The sequence below is a fragment of the Furipterus horrens genome, unplaced genomic scaffold, assembly GCF_987537825.1.
Source record: "Furipterus horrens unplaced genomic scaffold, mFurHor1.1.pri manual_scaffold_6, whole genome shotgun sequence".
Lineage (NCBI taxonomy): Eukaryota > Metazoa > Chordata > Mammalia > Chiroptera > Furipteridae > Furipterus > Furipterus horrens.
In genome coordinates this window covers 63,983,293-63,990,004 of record NW_028327176.1, presented here as the reverse complement: position 1 = coordinate 63,990,004, position 6,712 = coordinate 63,983,293, and the positions used below count along the sequence as shown (strand labels likewise).

The following is a 6,712-nucleotide window of genomic DNA, read 5'->3' as shown; positions in this document are numbered from 1 at the left end:
AGATAAAATGTATTGTGAAGGGAAACTATATTATAGACCAGTGAAATACATTTCAAAAGAGAGGAGGCAATACATTTTCAAATCAGTCAAATTATGGGAACTAACATTGAGAGCCATGGTGAAAGTCTGCTATATCCTTTTGTTGCCAATGCTGATATGGAATAATGAGATTATATCTCACACACTTGTGGAGAATATGGTCAGAAAAAAATTACCTGTCTACAAGCAAAGAATGAAGAGGCTTATTGGAAAAGGCAAATTTAATTCATTTCTAAGAACACTGATCAAAAGTATTCTGTAGAGTGTTTCAAGCAAAGTATAGACTGAAAGACATCTTTGCCACAGAAGGCAAACCTATATTAACTAGGTTCAATAACATATTTGATTGAGAAAATGCATTACTTTCTTTCTCTCTCTCTGCTCTGAGGGAGCTATTGAAATTTATGTCTGTCTTTCACATATTACCCCCATAAGAGATATAAATTATAAATGTAGCTAAAACTATAAAATTAACTTTTTTCTTCCTGAAACTAATATTATCCTATTGATTTCATAGTTCTCAAAAGAATTATAGACATGCCCTAAAAATGAGCCAGTCTAAACACATTGAACTGTAGATAAATATTATATGTTATGAATTTTTTTGTTGCTTTTTTTTGTTTTGCTTTTGTTTTTATCTTTTTCGTTTAAAATGTTTTATTTTTATATTTTTAAATTTTTATTTTTTGGTTTTTCAGTTACAGTTGTCACATTTTTCTTTCTTTGCCTGGCTTATTTCACTAAGCATAATTCTTTCTAGTTCCATCCATGCTGTCGCAAATGGCAGGAGTTCCTTCTTTCTGCTGCATAGTATTTTATTGTGTAATGCACCACAGTTTTTTGATCCACTCATCTACAGATGGGCACTTAGGCTCTTTCCAGCATTTACCTATTGAAAAGTGCTGCTATGAATATAGGGGTGCATAAGTTCTTTTCAATTAAGGTTTTAGGATTTTTCTGGTATAATCCTAGCAGTGGAATTGTTGGATCAAAAGGCAGTTCCATTTTTAGTTTTTTGAGGTAATTCCATACTGTTTTCCATAGTGGCTGCACCAGTCTGCATTCCCACCAACAGTGCAGTAGGGTTCCTGTTTCTCCACATCCTCGCCAGCATTTGTTGTTTGTTGATTTGTTGATGATGGCCATTTTGACTGGTGTAAAGTGGTATCTTATTGTGGTTTTTATTTGCATCTCTCTGATGGCTAGTGATGTTGAGCATTTTTTCATGTGTCTATGGACCTTCTGTATGTCCTCTTTGGAGAAGTGTTTGTTCAGGTCCTTTGCCCATTTTTGAATTGGGTTGTCTATATTCTTGATGTTGAGTCATATAAGCTCTTTATGTATTTTGGAGATCAGTCCCTTGTCTGAGATATCATTGGCAAATATGTTTTCCCATATGGTTAGTTTCCTTTTCATCTTGCTGATGTTTTCTTTTGCTGAGCAGAATCTCTTTAGTTTGATGTAGTCCCAATTGTTTATTTATTTATTTATTTTTATTTCTCTTGCCTTAGGAGATGTATCTGTGAAGATATTGTTACGTGGGATATCTGAAATTTTCCTGCCTGTTTTCCTCTAGGATTTTTATGGTGTCACGGCTTACATTTAAGTCTTTGATTCATCTTGAATTTATCCTGGTGTGCACATCCCTGTCCAGTTCTCCCAGCACCATTTGTTGAAGAGGCTCTTTTCACTCCATTTTATGTTCCTTCCTCCTTTATCAAATATTAGTTGACTGTATAGTCCTGGATTTATTTCTGGGCTCTATTCTGTTCCATTGATCTATATATCTGTTTTTATGCCAGTACCAGACTGTTTTAACCACATTGGCTTTGTAATATAGTTTGATGTCTGGTATTGTGATTCCTTCTGCTGTGTTGTTCTGTCCCAAGGTTGCTTTGGCTATTCGGGGTCTTTTTTGGTTCCATACACATTTTTGAAGTATTTGTTCTTGGTCTGTGAAATATATCATTGGTATTTTAATATGGATTGCATTGAATCTGTAAATTGCTTTGGGTAGTATGGCCATTTTGATGATGTTGATTCTTCCCATCCAAGAATATGGTATTTGCTTCCGTTTATTTGTATATTACTTAATTTCTTTCTTCAGTGTTATGTTATTTTCAGAGTACAGGTTTTTTATCTCTTTGGTTAAGTTTATTCCTAGGTACTTTATTTTTCTTCTTGCTATAGTAAATGGTATTTTCTTTTTTGTTTCTGTCTCTGATATTTCATTGCTTGTGTACAGAAATGCCTTAGATTTCTGTATATTTATTTTGTACCCTGCTGTTTTGCCAGATTTGCTTATTATATCAAGTAGTTTTTTAATGGAGTTTTAGGGTTTTCTATGTATACTATCATGTCACCTGCATATAATGATAGTTTTACTTCTTCTTTCCCAATTTGGATGCCTTTTATTTCTTTTTCTTGTCTGATTGCTGTGGCTAGAACTTCCAACACTATGTTGAATAGGAGTGGAGAGAGTGGACATCCTTGTCTTGTTCCTGATTTCAGGGGGAATGCTTTCAATTTTTGTCCATTGTGTATGATGTTGGCTTCAGACTCCTCATATATAGCTTTAATTATGTTGAGGTATGCTCCTTCTATTCCCATTTTGTTGCATGTTTTCATCATAAATGGGTATTGTACTTTATCAAATGCTTTTTCTGCATCTATTGATATGATGATGTAGTTTTTGTCTTTCATTTTGTTTAGGTGGTGTATTATGTATATTGATTTGTGAATATTAAACCATCCTTGCATCCCTGGGATGAATCCCACTTGATCATGGTGAATGATCTTTTTAATGTATTGCGAGATCCTGTTTGCCAATATTTTGTTGAGGATTTTAGCATCTATGTTCATCAGTGATATTGGCCTGTAATTTTCTTTCTTTGTTGTGTCTTGACCTGGTTTTGGAATTAGGGTAATACTGGGCTCATAGAAAGAGTTTTGGAATTTTCCCCTTATTTTGGATTTTTTGTAATAGTTTGAGGAGGATAGGAGTTATTTCTTCCCTAAATGTTTTGTAAAATTCGCCGTGAAGTCATCCAGTCCAGGGCTTTTGTGTGCTGGGAGATTTTTGATTACTATTTTAATTCCTTCTTTGTTATTGGTCTGTTGAGACTTTCTACTTCTTCTTGATTCAGTTTTGGAAGGGTGTATGTTTCTAGAAACTTGTGAATTTCTTCTAGGTTCTCAAATTTCTTACCATACAGTTGTTTGTAGTAATTTCTTACAATCGTTTATATTTCTGTGGTATCAGTCGTGATTTCTCCTTTTTTATTTCTGATTTTGTTTATTTGGGTCTTCTCTGTTTTTTTCTTGTTGAGCCTGGCTAAAGGCTTGTCGATTTTGTTTATTTTTTGAAAGAACCAGCTCCTAGTTTTGTTGATCTTTTGAATTGTTTATTTAGTCTCTATGTCACTTAATTCTGCTTTGATCTTAATGATTTCCTTCCTTCTTCTTGCCCTAGGCTTTGTTTGTTGTTGTTGTTCTAGTTCTTGTAGGTTTGGGTTAGATTTTTTTATTTGAGATTCTTCTATCCTTTTTAGGTAGGCCTGTATTGCTATGAACTTCCCTCTCAGGACTGCTTTTGCTGTGTCCCATAGGTTTTGGGTTGTTGTGTATTCATTATCATTAGTTTCCAGAAATTTCTTTCTTTTTTTTTTTTTTTTCTCGCCATGGGCTCACCCACACCTCAGAAAGAGACTTTTTATTGGAAACTATTCTGACATCATTTTTCAGACTGCTTTGCAGTCTTGGGACCACAGATGGGACCAGGGTGAGAATATTCTTGTGTTTGTTGGGGAAGGGATATGGGTCTCCCCATATGTGAGGCTCAGTTGAGGACACCTCTGTGAGTGGCCGATATGGTCCTCATGGAATAGGTTGTTGGTTCCACTCGAGAACCTCAGGGCATTGCTGCCCATGGTTCCCCTTACATCCAGTCCACTGCCACCACTGGCTCCCCCATAGGTCAGTCCGCTGCCACCACCACCAGAGGTATTCACCACAGAGATATTCAGGGTTCCCACTCCATCTCCATTCAACCGGCACTCCTCGCCCTCCAGCAGCTTGCAGTAGGTGGCGATCTCAATGTCCGGGGCCAGCTTGACGTTCATGAGCTCCTGGGACTCCCAGAGCTGCCGGGCCATGTCCTGCCTGGCTCACCACAGGGCAGCCTTCAGCTCCTCCTGCTTGGCATGTGCATCCTTGAGTGTAGCTCCCCACGGTCCTCAGCCTCAACAATGGCAGCCTCCAACGTGGCACGCTGGTTCTTGATGTTGTCGATCTCAGCCTGCAGCCTCTGGATGGCCCAGTTCATCTCCGCAATCTCATTCCGGGTGTTCCGGAGGTCATCCCCACGCTTCCCAGCCTGAGCCTGGAGGGTCTCAAACAAGGTCTGATACCAGGTCTCAGCCTCAGCCCGGCTGTGGTAGGCAATCTCCTCCTACTGGGCCTTGACCTCGACAATGATGCTGTCCAGGTCCAGGGAACGGCTATTGTCCATGGACAGCACCAGGGATGTGTTGGCGATCTGGGACTACAGCTCTGACAACTCCATCTCAGAGAAAGTCCTGAGGAAGTTGATCTCTTCATTCAGGTCATTCACCTTGGCCTCCAATTCCACCTTGTTCATGTAGGCGGTATCCACATCCTTTTTCAGGAGCACAAACTCATTCTCAGCAGCCATGAGCTGGTTAATTTCCACTTCATACTTATTCTTGAAGTCTTCCACCACATCCTGTGTGTTCCGAAACTCCACCTCCAAGCGGCTCCCATCCATCTGCAGGGCCTCAAGCTGTTTTTGAAGGCCTGCTATACGGGCTTCAAAGATGCCCGGGAGGCGGCTGCTCTTAACTGACTTCTGATCCTGCAGCAGAGCCCACTTGATCTCCAACAGCTTGTTCTACTGCTCCAGAAACCGCACCTTGTCGATGAAGGAGGCGAACTTGTTAAGAGTCTTGATCTGCTCACGCTCTTCCCAGAGCACCTGCTGGATGGAGGGATCAATGTCCACCTGCAGTGGGGTCAGCAGGCTCTGATTGATGGTGACCTCGTGGATGCTGGGGCCCTCTGGACCCCCGTAAGCGGAGCGCATGGCCACAAGCAGCTGCATGGTGCCCAGGCTGTAGAGGCTGCTGCCGCGGGAGCCACCGGTGCACACCGAGCTCAGGCGCACCAGGGCAACGCGCCCCGGGAAGGTGGTGGAGCGCCAGCTGAAGACCTGAGAGCTGAAGTGGGTGGACATGCTGGCTGCACCAGGCTGGATCTATCAGTGGACGAGAGGAAGCCGAACTCGCTGACCTTCAAGGTACCTGGCCGCTTTTATCCGTTGAGTGCCGGCAGATCGGCTTACACAGATAGGGGCAGGGATGGCCGACTCGAAATTTCTTGATTTTTTCTTTGATGTCATTGTTAAACCATTCATTATTTAATAGCGTGTTATTCATTCTGCATGAGTTTAGATGTCTTTGATTTTTTTTTTTTTTTTCTCTGAGGTTGATTTTTAGTTTCAAGGCATCGTGGTCTGAAAAGATGCTTGAAATAATTTCAATTTTCTTTAATTTTTTGAGGCTTGTTTTGTGTCCTATCATGTGGTCTATCTTTGAAAATGTCCCATGTGCATTTGAAAAGAGTGTATATTTTGCTTCTTTGTTGTGAAAATTTCTATATGTATCAGTTAAGTCCATGTGATTTAGTGTGTTGTTCAATGCCTGTATATCCTTGGTGTTTCTTTGCTTTGAAGATCTGTCTACTGTTGATAATGGAGTGTTAAAGTCCCCTACTATGAATGTGTTGCTGTTAATATCCTTCTTGTGGTCTTCTAGTACTTTCTTTATGTATTTGAGTGCTCCTATGTTGGTGCATATATGTTTATCAGTGTTATATCTTCTTGATGGATTGTTCCCTTAAGTATTCTTTATCTCTTTTTATTGCCTTTGCTTTGAAGTCTGTTTTGTCTGATATGAGCATTGCTACCCCAGCTTTTATTTTTTCATGTCCATTGGCTTGGAATACTTTTTTATATCTCTTTACTTTCAGTCTGTGTAAATCTTTTGTTTTGAGATGTGTTTCGTGTAGACAGCAAATATGTGGGTCCTGTTTTCATATCCATTCTGTTACCCTATGTCTTTTAATTGGAGCATTCAATCCATATACATTTAAGGGTATTATTGACAGGTATTTATTCATTTCCCTTTGTACCTCTGTTCCCCTCCTCTTTTCTTCTTCTTTTTCTTAAAGCATTCCCTTTAGCATGTCTTGCAATGGTGGTTTGGTGGAGATGTATTCTTTTGTCTTCCTTTGTCTGAGAAACTCATTATTTCACCTTTCATTTTGAATGAGAGCCTTGCTGGGTAGAGTATTCTTGGTTGTGGGCCTTTGTTTTTCATTGCTTGAAATATTTTTGACCATTCCCTTCTGGCTTGTAGTGTTTCTGTTGAGAAATCAGTCGGTAGCCTTATCAGAGCTCCTTTGTATGTTATTTGCTGTTTTTCTCTTGCTGCTTTTAGAATTCTCTCTTTGTCTTTCAATGTTGCCATTTTAATTATGATGTGCCTTGGAGTGGGCCTTTTGGGATTCTTCTTCATTGAGACTCTCTGTGCTTCTTGGACTTCCATGACTTTTCCTCTCATCAGGTTAGGAAATTTTTCTGTCGTTACTTCTTCTA

General features: G+C 39.7%; 1 pseudogene; it reads right to left on the bottom strand.

Moving 5' to 3' along the window:
• Positions 1-3,849: 3,849 nt before the first annotated feature.
• On the bottom strand, positions 3,850-5,290 carry LOC150006325 (keratin, type II cytoskeletal 7 pseudogene; annotated as a pseudogene).
• Positions 5,291-6,712: the final 1,422 nt, after the last annotated feature.